Below are 16,483 nucleotides of genomic sequence, written 5' to 3' on the forward strand. Positions count from 1 at the left end.
CAATAAACATTAAGCTTCCATCCACAGGGAGGCTTTTTCCTATTTGTAAAGGGCTTCAATCTGATTACAACTTACTAACTTCATGAACCCTAAATAATTATAGTACACAATAACACTCTTTCTCCTTACGAATAAAGTCATACGTACTAAAATGCTTAGCGCACTGTAAACTGCTTTAGCAATGTAAGAGATTAAAAAAAAAAAGTTCCAGTATTCTCCGAAAGTCCTTCATCCCTAGAATGCTGAGAGAATTTAATTTAGATTGACAAACTTTGTCAATTTGTTTATTTTTGCTTTCCCTGGCATTTGGATGATAAAGCATAATCATGAGAGGGTAAGAGAAATGGAAGAACTAATAGATAAGGTCCCGTGAGCCTCACAGATGAGAGGACGGTGCCAAGAAGAGGAGCTGCTGCCGGCCTCAGGTCCTAATGACGTTTGCTGAGGGTCTTGACGAGAGCATCAGGGATTCGGCATCATCCCTTCCCTCAACGTCAGGCTGGCGTTGCTCCTGTGATGGGTCTCCTTGAGCTCATGGGATGTATTTTAGCAGTGTCCTTCAGGACCTCTAAGAGGAACTTAGGTTGAAGAAGTGCCCTCACATTTCATTCAGTGATAGCTGCAAGCAGACCTGACAGGGCCTGAAAGTGATAGATGGTTATCGGTTTTAACCAAATATCAAGACTGCATGGGAAATGGTGTTTAAGGCCAAGATCCAAGTACAAGTGAGTGTGCTCTTGAGCTCAAAAAGATGTTAGGTTTATAGGTCATCCGGTCATCGGGATGGCTAAGTACCTTATCATCTCCTAGCAGCACACTGACTGCTCTGTCAGGTAAAGACCTTTAGAACTGAGAAGGAGACTAGGTTTAACCAAAACACTCCTCCCTGGAATGAAATAAAGCCAAGGAGGAGTTGACACAGCAAAAGACACTCTCAGAGACATACCAGCAAAATGCACGTACAGCCAAAGTGTACCTTTTTCTAAAAAGGTAAGATTTCTAGAGTTTGTCCTTACTTGTAAGTGTGAAGACAGACAAGATCATTTGTATCTGCAAGTAAGTTATAAGAAAAACACTAACTTAGACTCTTCCCCATATCAACATATGATAGATATTAATTGGAAGCACAGAAAAATTAAGCATTTTACTTCAGAGAAATGGAAAAAAAAGTTTTAACTTTCACTTCAATATTATGCTAACTTAGGACTAAGCAATATCACACCTTAGAAGCAAGAATTATAAAGCAAATGGTTAGTTCTGAAGCTTGCTCAAAGGATAAGATACAAAGTAGAAAAGCCTTCAGTTGAACTTCAAAGATATTTATTAAAGAGCAGATTTTACTGTCCAGTTGCTAAGAGAGAAAAAAATAAAACTGTACCTTCATTCTTCTTAGGGATTCATATACTCTAAAGACAGAAAGGTAAGGGTATCTATAAAGTAACGTGTGTACACTTACACAACCACATGTAGCTCTGCTTGCTAAAGAAGTAGGGTGATGTAGGGGATGATTTCCTAGGGAATTTGTTAGAAATGGTTTAAAAAGGGAAGATTTGCATTGGCAAAAAGATGGGAGGAGAGTTCTCTATAGAGAAGACCGGCAGCATAGAGCCATGGAGGACAAAGTGATAAGCAGTTTCTCTTGATAAAGAAGGAGAGCTGAAATGGGAGCATGGAGAAATGAGTCAGAGAGTTAAAAGAGGGTGCTTCCAAGACTCAGCAATGTGAGGTCAAAAACTTTTTAAAAAAATGTCCGTGAAAATCACTCAGCAACTCCATTTTCCAAATATAACCTTGGTCATGCCTGTCACTCTTTTCCTCGAAGATAAAAAGAGCTGAAATCTAGAGAAGAGGAAAAAAGGAAAGCTCGCTGGGAAGTCAATACCAGAAGAAGAACGTCTTTGGGTGGGTCATGCTTTCCAAGAGAGAGAAGAAGCCCTCAGGGTTAGTTAGGGAAGATACGAGAACCAGAGAGACGCGTGGTCAGAGAAACAGAGCCAACTGCTGCAGAAACGGTACGGTTTAAACGACTTTTTTGCTATCTTGTAAAACACCACTCTGATTTTTTCGCAGAGGCTGAAATAAGCGCCTTCACTTCCTAGGGTGAGAAGAGGGGATGGGAATGTCACCAGACTGAGCAAAATTGAGTGGATTCTAGCTGCTTACAAATCCCTTTTTCAATAAGCCTTGGGGCTCTGCTTTGTCAGGAGAGAAGCTGGAAGCTGCATAATTAAATAGTAATGTATTTTGTTACCTTGATAAAGAAAGCTGCCAGTGTGAAAGCTGCCTGCAGCATTTATGTGCTTTGCAAAGCTCGGTTTCCATCTTTTCGAAAGATGGGTGCATGGTGAGGTGGGAAAATAGCAGTGATGTTTGTCATCACAAGCGGAAGTGACAGCCTGGCCCTCGGCTGCAGGAGTCCATACACTCGCAGGGCAGAGGTGTCTCTGCAACACCTTTCCAGATGGCAGATGGCGTTTTTGGCTTTGCCTCGTGTGTTTCATTGTGCAGTATTCTTTCCTAGCTTCGATGCCTCAGTCCCCTGAACAGAAGGAGCCTTAGATGTCAGCCAGCTCAGGGTGCTCAGTGAAGACACCAAGGCGTGAGAGCAGTGCTCTGCCTAAGGTTACCCAGCCTGCAAAAGGCAGCGCCAAGGCGATGCCTGGTCCTTCCCACGCCAAGAACAAGGCTCTTGTCTTTGCCTGAGGCTACCATCCATGTTCAAGTGACCACTGCCCAGAATGACACAAGTCTTTCTCTGTCCATTGGGCTCCCTGAAGGAGATGTCTAGTTCCAGTAAATTTGTAAAACAATGGGCTTAAATAAAGTCGTAGGTCCATGCAAATAGATCTATCGGGTCTATTTATAGAAAAATATATTCCCATTTTCGTTATTTGACATTGATAGCTTTTCTTGCTCTCTCTTGCATTTTTACACGCCTGCTCTGTCCCCTTCTTTTGTTAATATCTGCAAGCAAACTATGTGCTAGGCATAGAGCTAAATGTTTCCCCATATTATCCAATTTAATCCTCACAGTGAGTCGACTAGATATGTAGTAGTATTGTTATCACCCCATTTGAAGGACGAAGAAACTGAGGCTTACTGAGGTTGACAGTTGCTCAACGGCTACTGTGTAACAGAGCCAGGCTGTCAGCCCAGCATGTGAAAGGCTGACGAGGGAGCCTTTTCTCCCCAGCAGGGGACCATACTGTCCCCCTTATGTGGCTGTACGGACTGTCAGATAGCACTACCGTGTCGCTAGGTGATGAAACGAGGTCCTCTCTTCCCAACATTTCCCTGGTCAGCCACAGGGAAATGTGGCTGACCAGGGATGCAGGTTTAGTTGTCTCCATGTCCCATACTTTTTGTGGCTGACCAGGGATGCAGGTTTTGTTGTCTCCATGCCCCATACTTTTCTAGCTCTGATGAGGGAAGGTGCAGAAAATAACGCTGCAGCACCGGGAAAGGAAATGCCGTGGTAATGAACTACTCACAGGTATTGTGTGGAGTTACACTGACTAGAAGAAGGGATGTTGCATGAAGCTAAGAAAGTCATACCCTAAAATTCAGAGCATCCGGGAAAAGAGAATGGACACAGAAAGCCGGCAAAATGAGGAAGGAAGCATTTAGTTAACTTCATTCTTTTGAAAAAGAGGGGCTTGGACTGATGACTATTTTCCCAGCTCTATCCAGGACAGCACGGGCCTAAGGAGCTATAATAGGCATCATGGGCAAACAAAACTCCACACAGGAAAAATGCTTCCGAGATCCTGGAACGTACAGGTTGAAGTAACACATCGAGGATTAACTTCTGGGAACCACTCTAAAAAAGGAACAAGGTATTCTAATATTTTGCAACTGGTACTCGTGACAAGAGAGGCTTAGTCTAAGACCGTGATTCAGTTGCCAGCAGCCACCCAGTTCTTTGCAAGAGAAAGCCATCAAAATAAAAAACAAGCTTTAGGTAGAGCAGATTGGGTGAAAAGTTTTCATTGGCTATTAGGGTTTCTAGTTAAGTAGAACACAGACAAATGGAGTAACAATAACAATGATCCTTATATAAGGACCGTACTACCATAACTGCCAATGTACCTGCTAGCCCCTTGGTTATGTGGGTAACCCAGATAATATCATTCTACAGAGTAAAGAGCTTAAATAAACAGTAACATTGGTAAAGCAAGCGCAGTTCTTCATCTCTGCTCTCACAGATGACAACACGCGGACCAAGCCAGTCATTTCCCACTCCCTTTTGAAACACTTACCTGTAGGACAGGTGATGTATCTGTAGGAATGAGATCTATGAAAGCTTCATTTGTGGCTGGAGGATCCACGACACAACGGTATTTGATGACCTCTTCCCACCCATCCACTTAAAAGCAACCACGAGATTAGCCTTCATCCCTTCCTCTCTCCTTTTTTTCTGTTACTTTCTTATTTTGCAGTGTTTTAAATACTTTAACTTAAATATTCTCTGAGGCCAAAGGCAATGTAAAGCAAAGTTGTATGTAAATCTTAGTAAAGAATACTCCCCCCTCAACACACACAGACATAATAAGGCTTCAAAAGCTAATTAGATACTGATCACCAACAACACATTCCAAAGAACCCAAAAGGATCAAAGGATTATCAGTTACAGTAGATAGTCAGATTTAATAAGGGGGAATGAGAGAGAATAGTAGGGTCAGGAAAGAACTAAAGTAATACAACCTGATTTTGGAAAGCCGGGGGGGGGGGGGGGGGGGGCGGGGGGGGAGTTTGTTTTGTTCGCTTGTTCTGTTTTATTTTGTTTTTAATCAGCAGTGATTGTCTGTTTTCCTAGGAAATGTGAAAGACTAGCCAAGGAAAAGCATGCTGTCATCTTTTTTTTTTTTTTTTCTTTTTTTCATGCTGTCATTTTTGTTCCTTTCCTTTCACACAGCCTTTGGGGAGCACCCAGTGAGACCACCATAAAAGGCCATCTTTTCAGCACATTAGTAACTGAATTTCTTTGGAAAAGGACCAGCGCTAACCTATCCTCTACAAGAGGGAACAATGTTAATGAGGCCACAATGGAACTCAAAGATTTGTACTGGAAGGTGCTGTTTGCCAACACCACATACTGCAGCAAATGTTACAGTGAGACTTGTACAGAGGGAATCAGGTCTGTGCCAGGGCACGGCGTAGAATGGGGCAACATTTCTATTCATTGAGTATAGAGTTAAATAAGAAGGGCAACACCACCCATGGAGAAAAAATTTGGAATACACTCAAAAACCCAGTCAGTGGATAGGGAAGGATAAATCACGGGCGTTTGAGTTGTTAGAAAAATTCATCATTGTTTGTCCTTAGAATAGATGGAGGTGGTTCGAAAACACAGAATTAATGAGCACAGAGGAGGGTCTGGAATGAAGGACAATGGAGATGGTTTGCCAGAGAGATGGTAGGAGGGTACATAAGCCATGTGGCTGTGTGAATACAAGGGAGATGGGATCTGGAGAGGGGCCCCCAAGCAGGAAGTAGAAATAATTAATTCAAGCAAGTAAACAAAACCAGGGTGAGGAAGAACCTCAAAAGGGAGCACTAAGTTCTTCATGAAGAACCTAGGGGTGAGACAGGAATAAAGACACAGACCTACTGGAGAACGGACTTGAGGATATGGGGAGGGGGAAGGGTGAGCTGTGACAAAGCGAGAGAGAGGCATGGACATATATACACTACCAAACGTAAGGTAGAGAGCTAGTGGGAAGCAGCCACACAGCACAGGGAGATCAGCTCGGTGCCTTGAGACCACCTGGAGGGGTGGGATAGGGAGGGTGGGAGGGAGGGAGACGCAAGAGGGAAGAGATATGGGAACATATGTATATGTATAACTGATTCACTTTGTTATAAAGCAGAAACTAACACACCATTGTAAAGAAATTATACCCCAATAAAGATGTAAAAAATAAATAAAAATTTAAAAAGTAAAAGTAAAAAAAAAAAAGGGAGCACTAAAAGGTTTGAATCTAAATACAAAAGCCAATAGGGGATTCCACAGTCATAAACTGAATTGGGGGCAAAAAAAACAAAAAAACCCTCTAGCAACTCTGCATTAGCTAGCCCAGGGTCACTGCAAAGTGGCATACTGCGATGGCCAATATTGAAAACTCTTCCTAGCAAGGCAGTTAAAGATCTGCAGATGTTTCCATCTGTATCATTAGCCAAGCTTGCTTATCACATTTTACTAAAAAATAGCTTATAGAAAATAAAAAGGAAAAACATCTAACTTTCTTAATCCACTCTACTCTTCTGGTCATAAAATAATTGTCTTTCTATGTGATATTTTCTTTAGGAAATAGCTACCTTTCAAGAATTCTACCTTTTTAAGATTGAGTGCTACTGACCGGAAATTAGATCCCTGTTTCCTTGATTATGGAAGTATGGAGGCAAAATAAGTGAACAAGAATATAGCTTTAAATTGTTCTTCTGTGTCAAGGGTACTGCTCACTGATACGAGAAGAAAAAAATAAAATCTCTTTTCTAACGACCAATTCCAACCCAATAATTATGAGGTCTCCTTTCAACAAAAAGAATCAAGATTTCCTATAACATTAGCTCAAAACTTAGCCATGCTATTGAGAGACTATATAAACGGGGGCTAAAAATGGGATCTGGATCTAGAGTATGAGTTTGAATCCTCGTTCTACACATGTCACCTTGAACAAGTCACCTGATAGGTTTGTGCCTTAGTTTCCTCATCTGTAACATGGGAATAATAGTAGTACTATGATTGTTGTGAAATTTAAATATGTATAAAACATTTAGAGCAGTTGGTTCAGTATATAATAGTTTGGTGTGACCTTAAAGTTACTTAACCTCTCTAAACCTCAGCAGAACATCCCTTAAGCCACTGCCTGGAACTTATTAAGTTTTAATAAATACTGACCTTGTTTTTCAGTTTTAAGTACACATAAGAGTATATTATGCCAAATAATTTCAAAGGAGTAGTTGAACTTATTTTTGCTAAAACACAAGGACCCAAACCATTAATCCCTCCCACCTTAGTTTCTCAAAAATCAGTTATTCTTTAAAAAAAATTTTTAATTTCAGGAGGTATCATAGTTATTTTAAAAAATATATAACTCTCAAGATGTATAACTTTTATTTGAATAAAAAAGAATATAAATTTCTCTTTTTGATAATAAGGGGAATGAGCTACTTCCTTAACAATTTAAGCTAAAATGCTGGATTAAAAAAATCAGGAAATGTGGGGAGATGGTGGTAATAGTTGCAGCAGACTATTTGAATATTCCTGAGTCTCCACATATAGAGAGACAGAGGAACTGGAAGAACCAAAAACACATGGTCAACATTTAAGACAAAGTAACAAGATACCCTTATAAACCTCAAAATTACGAGTGGCTGGAGAGAAGACACCAAGAGTCAAATGACCTGCATTCTATCAACGTCTGTGCTGGAAAGCCCAGGGAAGCAGCAGGGCAGCTGATGGACCTGAGAACAGGAAGCCTTAAAACAGCCAGTAGGTGTTCACTGAACAGTACAGTGGGCCAAGGTGAGAACACCTACAGAAACTGTCAGAAGCTTTTCCCATTCCCACAGCACAAGGGCCCCCAGTAAGGACTAAAAGTACCTGGAGCACTGCAGCCCCTGTAAACTCTTAAAACTGACCATCCAGGGCTCCCCTTCAAGATAGGACCCAAAGTGAGGGTAATCTTCCAAGTGGAGTACACACTGAGCAGAACAGGGACAACAGGAGTAAAGGAAAGAGGTCTGGATAAAAGTGAGGCTAGGGATCAAAGCCAGGAAGTCTGAGAAAGCAAGCTGCCACACTTTTAACAGTACACAAAACCAACCCAAGAAAGAGCTCTCTGAAGTTAGAACAGCTAACAAGTGTTTTTCTTTCTAAACTTCAGAAAAACTAATTTCATATGAAGTATCAAGAAAAGGATGTAAAATCTCACATGAAGGAAAAAAAACAAGAATAAGGAACAGAATAACATTCCCACAGATAGTGGAAGTGAATCACAAATACTTGCTATAAAAAAAAGTAGTAACGTACTGTTTCAGATGAGCTTAAAGACACGATACAAAGAAATATCATGTATCAGAATTAGAATAATTCAGAAATGAGGTGATATTCAACAAAACATTAGAAATAAAAGAATAAAACATTTTGCAAATTAAACTAGAAAGAACACAAGAACAAATAAATTCAACCAATAAAGCCTTAAGTAGAAGAAACAAAGAACTTTTAAAAATCAAAAAGAAAAGAGGAAACGGATAAAAGGAATGTGAGAGAAAATGGCAAAGGTTGAAGATAAGCAAAGAAGATAAAACAAACATACAAAATGAACTTCTGAAGAAAACTAAAGCAAAAAAACAGAACAAACCCTTAATTCAAGAACATGGTTCTGAAGTTTAAAAAATAATAAACTTTATATTTAAATAGTGTCATGTCTCAAAATGATCTACATCCAGGCATATTTTCATAAAAATACTGAACATTAAAGGAAAATAAAATATCCTTTGGGTATTAAGACCAAAAAAAGTGACTTTTATAAGGAGAATATTATCATTAGACTTTAATAGCAAGTGCTTTATGACAGGAGAAAAATGTAATATTTAAAATGTCAAGGAAAGAACATGTGCCCCAGTGAGTCTGTATGCAGCACAACTAATTTTCAAGGGTGAAAGACTCAGACCAACTGCTATTGTATGAAAAAACTGGTTTCCTAAGGAATCTACAAGAGAACGTGGTTCAGACAACTAAAATAACTAGAGAGACTTAGACGTAATGACTGGTGATGAACATTAACTAGTTACTGTCATTATCTGAATATGATGCACTCTGAATTAATGTCTCTGTGTTTCCTATGCATTCTAAACAAGAACCGAACAAGCACCCACACACACAAACTCACAAATGGAGAATTTAATTTACATTAATCAAGTTTGGTAGTTTTCTCTGGTGACTGGAAAACCTCTCTGAAGGACTTAAAGAATTCTTGTGCATAAAGGCCCAAGGAAATGAGCAGCTCACCTAGAATAATCTTAAATGAACATGAATAAAAATCAGTAAAAATGAACAAGAAAACAACTTTGAAGAAATTATCTGGGATGCAATCCAGAGAAACAAAGAGATATAAAATAGGGAACAGAGGGGTAAAACATATAGGATAGCATGAAAATGTCTAACATGCATCTAAATGGAATTCCAGAAGGAGATATATAGGGAAGAGAAAGCATTCAGGTAATATTTGTATTTAAATGTCTATGTTAGAAAAATAGTAGAAAAGGAATAAAAATAACCCAAATGATTAGAAGGAAACTATAAACGTAAGAAACTAATGAAACAGAAGACAAATACATAATACAGAGGACCAATGAAGGTAAAAAATGGTTTCTTGAAAAACCAGTAACATAAAGGGCTCTAAGCCTCTGGTGAGAGGGAGAGAGAGGTGGAGGAGACACACACACACACACACACACACACACACACGGCAGGCACAATCAATATTAAAAATGAAAAGGTAGATGCAACCTCAGATCTCATAGAAGTTACACAGACAGTAAGATAGTATTTAAAAATGTATGCCAAAAAATGAAAAATAACTTTAATAAAATGGATGAATTCCTTTAAAAATAGTTACCAATACTGATTCAAGAAGAAATAAAAAATCTATCTCCTCCAACATTAAAAAATACAAATCTGTCATTGAAATTTTCCCCACAAAGGGAATGCCAGCCCCAGATAACTCTACTGATGGGATCTTCTAAGATAGTCCAGAAATAGACAACAAGTGTTACACAAAGTCTTCCAGATGTTAGGAAATGAGATGCTTTCCAATTCATTTTATGAAGCTATGAACATCATACATGCACTATACTATAAAAAAGAAAAATAAAAAGCCAATCACACTCAGGAATATGGAAGTAAAATTCTAAGTAGAATATTAGTAAGCTGAACCCATCAATATATAAAGGAGATAAATGTAATAACCAATTTGAACTCATCTCATGAATATAATAGTGGTTTCTACTAAAAAAGCAATCAGTGAAGTGCACCATAGTAAAAGACCCAATGAGAAAAAGCATATTATCATCTCAAAAGATGAAAAAAAATTCAGTAAAATTCAATACCTGTTGAATTTAACAAATTTGAATGAAGGGGAAAATCCTTAAAGGTCTATCCACGGAACAACCACACCACCAACACCATGACTACCTGCCAGTGACCTTCACAAGTAATGGTGACTTGTGGATGGCACTGACTTGGAGGTCAGGAACAAGGCAATACTGCTATCTCTATGTGTATCTGATACGATACCAAGTGTTCTAACTGGCACAGAAAGAATGAGAAAATGCTCATACAGAGCACAATGACTGGAAAAGATGAAACAGAATTCTCAGGAAAATACTTGCCTCACAAAAGGACCCTTTAGATAAAGTTTATGAATATAAAAGATTAGCAGGGATCTTGATTCAAGATTTTGAAACAAGATTCTAAGTCAATTGCCTTTTAATACGCCAACAATGTTCACTTAGAAAATATAATTTTAAAAATATAAAATATCACTAAAATGTTAATACTTAGGCATATATTTAACAAAAGATGGCCAAAACCTTCATGAAAAAAATTATAAAACTCTGTTGATAGGCATTTTAAAAGATTAATTAGTTAAAAAAAAATTAAATGTAAAGAGATGTGGTTTGAGATGAAAAGACTCATTATCATAAAAATATCAATTCTCTTTATACTCATGTATAGATTCATGCAATTGCCATGAAAATTGCAACACAAAACTTGATAAGCTGATTCTAAAATTTATATGAAGCAGCAAAAGTTCACATACAATCAAGACACTCTTGAGGAACAACAAATTTTAGGTATCTCCCAGATATCAAGATTTCTACCAAAGTTACAGCAATTAAAACAACATGGTATTGTACAGAAATAGACATATGGATAAATAAAACAGAAAAGGGAATCTGGAAACCCATAAATATGGAGAGACAGAACAGGCTTTGCAAGTCAGTGAAGGAAAGTCCCCGTTTGAAAAGATAAACCACAAACTGGAGAAAATTTGTAACACATACAGTCAACACAAAGTTTTTACCTAGAATACATTAAAATGTTTATGAATCACTGAGAAAAAACAACCCACTGGGGAAAAATGGGCAAAGGAAATGAAGAATTACATAGAAAAGTAAACACAAATGACCTACAAATATATGAAAAATGCTCAATCTGATATGTAATTATTTAATGCAAATTAAAATCACAAGATACCATTTGACATTCCCACCAAACTGGCTAAAAATTTTAATCAGTTAATATCAAGTGTTGACAAAGGTGGATTATTAGGAACTCCTACTGCAGTTGGGAGTATAAATTAGAATGATCACTTTGGAAAACAGTTTGTCATTATGCGATCAATTAAATATGTGTATAACCTACCACCTAACTATGCCATTGCCAGGTTTAAACCCTAGAGAAATTCTTGCAAATGGACACCAGGAGGAGTTATGAAAAAGGATGTCCATAATATTGTTTGCAATAGCAAAAAGAACAAAAACAAACAAAGAAAGAAACCCTGGAGCCTACCTAAACATTCATCAGCAGAATTTGGATATATAAGTTGTTATATATTCATACAACAGAACACTATACAACATGAAAAATTGATGAAATGAATACGATGCTCATCAACAAGGATAAATTACAAAAGCATTATTCTGTAACAAAGGAAGCAAATCACAGAAGAGTTTGCAAAATAATTCAATTTATAAAAGTTCAAAATAAGCAAAACTATATACACACATATATGGAATACAAATATAAAATATATATTTATACACACACATATATCCATAGGTGAAATATGCATACGTGTAGTAAAATGATGAAAAGAAACAAGGAAATTTTTAACAAAAAAGGCAGAATAGTAGCTGTCCCCATAGGAGAGGGAAGAGAATGTAATCAGAAAGGCAATCACGAAGCTTCCAGATTACTACAACTATCTTATTGTTTAGACTGGGGGCTGGGTACACAGTAGTTCCTTTGGTTATAATTTAAACTGAGCAGATAAATTTTATACATTTTTATGACTATTTCTATTTCAGTAAATGTATATATACATATATATTTATACTAGAGAGAAATATGAATCTATGGTATTTGAGCCAGAGACAGCCACTGATGTATTAAAGAGCTTTAGGCCACTCTACAATGCATTTCCCTGCACAACCCAGTGCAAAGTAAAACTGCCTCGAATCCTGACAGTGGTTCGTCCTTGGGGACTTACACTGGTGATCATGGCTGTTACAGTTTTTATCTCCAGATAGCCTCCACTCCCATTCTTGTTCATTGTGTTACTGTCGCAACAGAAGAACTACCATATAAAGTGAGAAAGAACCATTTTTACCAGCAACAGGTCTACGGGCTAGGACAGGAGAGGGATACCTGCTTCGGACATGCCAGGAGGAATCAGATTGTTGGCATTTCCTCTCAATTAATGTCTTTTACTTTGTAAGTGAACAGACATTGGTTGGAAGCTGACCCTCTGTCAGTGCCCCAGCACAGAGGCGTTCTGAGAGGCCGTAAAGCAAGCAAGCTAAGAGGACAAGACAGAGTCTGAGAGCTCAGAGCAGGCGAAGCAGCCTGGGAACCCACCAGACGTGGCTCCAGGGGCAACAGGCACTAAATGCAGAGGAAACCTGTAGGACGGGGCAATTCATCACCATCAAGCTTCTCTTCTGACAAGGAGTAGGACTCTGGCTTCCAGCTGTAACATTAAAATGTAACGTTCCCCCTGGGACTTCGCATGGCCGGCTTCCCTGAAGCTTCAGTTTCACTCAGTTAGCTAATTATGAGAGAATGTGACATTGGTATTTACTTTTTCTACGGGGACAAATCATTCTCAGCAGGAGGGAGAAGTTGTTATTTTTGGTCTGTTTTGTTTTGTCATTAAAAGGAAATTACTCACACAGTAGTAAATAACCTCTTGTTAGAGGGAAACTTTTTTCTTTCTATAATTCTATCAATTCACCTGAATGCTGACAGTCACTTCTTTTGTTTTCTGGGGACACGGTGGGTAAATGATCAAGGGTGGAGTGTTAGAACTGGGTTTGAAAATTAACTCTACCACTAACTAGCTGTGTGATCTTCAGCAAGTTATGTAAGTACTGTGAGTTTCCCCCACCAAAAACTGAGGAGAACCAATTTACTGTGTAGTGTGCTTTGTTAAAGATGAAATGATGTAGCTGAAACACTTTAGCACAGTGTCTCTGCACAAGAAGCACTCAGTAAATTTTAGCCTTTATTCTTAATGACTCTGATACTCTATGATAAAAATAGAAACATTCTACATTTCACTTATGCCTTATGTCATCAATTTCCCATATCTAATGACCCCGTATCAGAGTCAGAACAGTCAGAAACTGTCCCTTTACTTTGTCACTGCAGGCTGAATTGTGTATTAACCATTTTACTCCTCCTCACCCAGATATAAAAAGGCTTCCAATAAAATTTAATATTTAATGATAATGTTGAAAGAAACATTTTTCACACCCCTTCTCCTCCCCAGCACATCTTTTAACTTGTCAAAGGCAGTATGTAATGCTGAGCAAACATCATAATAAACACATACTTCCTCATCCACTGCTGACATCAACAGCATTATGTTCAGGGCGCTTTTAACAAATTGGAAAGTGATTTCACAATTGAACTCATAACAATCCCATGAGGTAGGCAGGGTAGATACGAATAGCCTCACTTTACAGGTGAGGAAACTGAAACTAAGAGGGAAAATAACAAAGCCACGATATCCAAGCACATTTTCCATGAAAGGATAATCTGAGGGGATCGAGAAGGTCAGGGTTATTGGACTTTGGAAAATTAGATTTTCTCAAGAATGAAGTCTGTTCTGGGGCTAGCCAACGTGACCAGTCAGAGAGAGAAATAGGATCGCTGGTGGAAAGCAAACAAAATAGAAAGGCAAGAGGCACAGAGCTTTCTTTTCCAATTTCACAATCCATTTGCCCAATGTGCCTCGAGTTTTCTACCCATAACTTTGAGAAAGCAAAAATGCTACTTCTTACCTCTCTTACAAGTACACTGCAATGTCATTATTGTATACAAACACAAGTTTGATGACATGATACTCAAGGTTTTATGCTAACCACAGCAAACATGAACACTTTAAAATGTATAAACATAAGAAAACACATTTTAAGTACTAAGAGAAAATCTTGGTGATAAAAAAAGGAAAAGAATATTTTTCCAAGAATACATGGGCTAGAAGATATGAGAATTAGGTAAGATTAGGTCAGTCAGCATTATAATTTTACATTACATATTTGAATCATTTTTGGAAGTTGCAGAATCAACGTTTTGAAGCCATGAAAATGTAAAAGCCCTCTAATTTGGATAATGTTTCTTTAACCAATCACATACACCCACTTCTTAAAATAATCGATTCTGAAGTGCTGTTAGTACTGAACAAGTCTTCCAGGTAGTTGTCACCGTTCACGACTCCCCAGGACATTGACACTGCTTGCTGATAGCTCATAACCCTTAAGAATTCCTAGCGGACTACAGAATTGTAATTCAGAAGCCCATCCCCCTTTATTCTGGAATGGGAGATTAAGTTCTTACAGACAGGAAGGCAAATGCAAACAAAGGTCATTAAAGGAAACCCTAGTTCAAAATAAAAACCAAATACAAGTTTCTGGTTTATCATTTGAACCGGAAAAATCCAAGGACCTCTAAATATGCAATAAAAAACCTAGTCAATACCAACATCGATGGGTAAAATAGCATATAACAGTAGGTCATCGTTAGGTGGGTGATGCCTAATTCTGACTCAATAGGCCTGAACATAATTTCCCCTATGATTTTTCATAGAACATGATACAACTTCATTCCAACACTGGGAGCAGAACAGGCCTACTTAAAAACTCCACCCCTCTCTAGGTATTCAATTAATGAACATCTTTTGAATGTTTGCTATTTGTTGGGTTCTATATCAAAGAACTCACAGTCTCCCCTCTCTAGGGGAGACAGGTAAATCAAGCAACAAATTTTTAAGTTAAATTCTAGAATGAAGAAAAATATGTGATGCAATGTTAAGTAGGGCAGAAAGCTCTCACGGATGATGAGATGATTAACCACGCCTCAAATGGTAAGTATAAATTGTCTATGGCAAAAAGAAGGAGTGACTTCTGTCAGAACAGCCTGGCTAAAAGCAGGGAAACATGATAAACGTGCTGAGTTTCAGAAATTAGATGTAGTGCCGCATGGCTAGAGCACAGAGCAGAGAGACGAGGGGAAAGATGCCCAAAGAAGCAGTGAGCAGTAGAGGAAGATAAAGAGTCCATCACTTAGGACTTTCTAGTCCATGTTTAAGTTCAGTATTGGAAAGATGAATACAATTATTGGTCTATTGAAAAGATTTCATCCTACAGGCAATGGGAGTAGATTTTGACCATAATCAGTTTGGTGATATGTAGGTATACAGTGAAATAAAAGAAGGAATTCTAGAGGTATGGCTATCAGGTAGAAGACAATTTTAAAAGTCCAAGTAAGATACGGAGTGGCCCTAAATGAAAGGAATGGGGATGGAAAAGAAAACAGAGGTAAAAGAAGTATAAAAAACAGAGTTGATAGAATTTAGTGGCCAGGTAGCAATGGGAGGGTGAAGAGGAAAGCTTAAAACAGCTGTCTTTTTTTTTCATTTTAAACTTGTTTGGCTAAATAGATAATGGTGCCTTAGCTGAATTAGGGACAGCATGAAGTGGAATGTCAGTGGTACTCTTAGAGTCCTGGCTTATCCCTCTTTTATAAAAGATTCATCGAATTTCACTTTGTATTGCAGTACGTATGTGTCATTTCACTGCCCCCTTCCCCAAAAGGGGACCCATCAAGCTCCTTGAGGGAAAAAGTTCTGTGTCACACATCACATTGTCCCTGCACATAGCTCCATATAGCATATTTGTATAACATGATTATATAACATAACTGACCCATTGTAAACACTTAATAAAACATTTCTGAATGACTGATTGAATATATGTACAACTCCAAACCTTAGATGTGACAAAACTACACATTTTATCCTGTGAATAAAACAGTCATCTCTTAAAATGCAAATAACTCACCTCAACTGCGTAACAACTCAGACTACTACCAATTTCAGACTCATAACATTCTCTGCAAATCTCAGTGTCCACTCTGGAAGGGACTTTTGGAAATATCTACTACAAATCCCCACTTCAAAGGTGAAATTTGTGACTCAGAGAAGTTACATGACCAGCCGAAAGTCACACAGAGTACAGCTGACGCTTGAACAACACGAGTTTGAACTGGCAGGTCCACTTATATGAGGAATTTTTTTCAATAGTAAAAACTACAGCACTACAGGAACCGCAGTTGGTTGAATCTGCCAATATGGAGGAACTGCAGATATGAAGGGCCAACTCTAAGTTACACACAAATTTTTGACTGCAT

The 16,483-nt window shown here is 38.2% G+C and overlaps 1 protein-coding gene across 2 annotated transcripts in view; it reads right to left on the minus strand.

Annotated features, from left to right (window-relative positions):
* DGKI (diacylglycerol kinase iota) overlaps positions 1-16,483 on the minus strand; it is a gene marked incomplete at its 5' end in the record, with an annotated part of 450,403 nt that overhangs the window by 31,661 nt on the left and 402,259 nt on the right. The gene's annotated exons all lie outside the window — the stretch shown is intronic.

Source organism: Leucopleurus acutus (genome assembly GCF_964270905.1).
Source record: "Leucopleurus acutus genome assembly, chromosome: 9".
Taxonomy (NCBI): Eukaryota; Metazoa; Chordata; class Mammalia; order Artiodactyla; family Delphinidae; genus Leucopleurus; species Leucopleurus acutus.